We start from the raw sequence: 1096 nt of genomic DNA on the forward strand, positions 1-1096 counted from the left end.
CGCACAGAGTTTGATTTCAAACTTTAATACAATTCCTAAACTTAAAGCCTTGAGCAGGGCCTAATTATGTCATTCTCTGACTGTGTCAAATATCACAGATCCTATGTAGTAAGATGTCAGCCTAGCCTCAATAAGGAGCTTCAACCACACAGCTCCTTAGTCTCATCGTGCAGCCACTGTTACGCACAGCGACTGAAAAGAGTTTAGACTAGATGGCCCATATCAACAAAACAGACTAGCATACTTCCAATCATGTGGGCAAATCTTACCGGTATCATCAATTAGGGAATCTTTTTCGAAGAAGTGGTTATCAAATTTTCACAAATTAGTTGAGGGGCTTTTTGTTTCAGGGAGCGTTTGCGACGCAAGGTAGGAGTTCAAATTTGTCGTGTATTAATAAACTGTGTTTTGATTCGTATAACAATTATTAGAAGTTTAATTCTGTATTTAACGAGTAATTAAAACGGGAGAGCAAAATTAATGTGGGTCCGTGTTAAATTTGACTTTTATTAGAGCTTCCCCAACGCTTAGGCACAATACCATTTCTGAAACTACACACTGATTATATTACATGAGGAGCACTGCCAGTGGATATGTTCCACAATGTTTCACAAAAATGAATACGCAAACAAATGCCTCGTTACAAATTGTTTCGTTCACCTTCTACCTGCATACATAAAGATGGAACAAACATTTTGCACCCCGTACAATTATTATTTTTTCTCTCTCAAGAGGGGTGGGGGGGGGGGTGTTGATTAAAAAAATAACGTGCCCCATATCCCCCCCCCCCCCCGTTGAGCAACAACCACAAAGAAATGTTGCTCAAGGGGGCTGTGCACCCCGGTGGGGTCACTCCCCTGCAAAGAGTGACACGTATGACCGTTACCACCAATGCATATAACCCCCTTTTGCGGTCAATTTCAAGGACATTTTGTGAAATTTAACCCCCTTTTTTACGTCCAAACAAGGACAAAATCGTACTTTGGAATACCCCTATTTCTAAGATTGTAATGACACTTTCGCAAATTTACCCCTATTTTACCATATTTCAAGGACAAGACTCGGCTCCGAGAATTTTTCTTCCCGGTTTTCTCTT

Source organism: Strongylocentrotus purpuratus, unplaced genomic scaffold, assembly GCF_000002235.5.
Source record: "Strongylocentrotus purpuratus isolate Spur 01 unplaced genomic scaffold, Spur_5.0 spur5_contig_856, whole genome shotgun sequence".
Taxonomy (NCBI): Eukaryota; Metazoa; Echinodermata; class Echinoidea; order Camarodonta; family Strongylocentrotidae; genus Strongylocentrotus; species Strongylocentrotus purpuratus.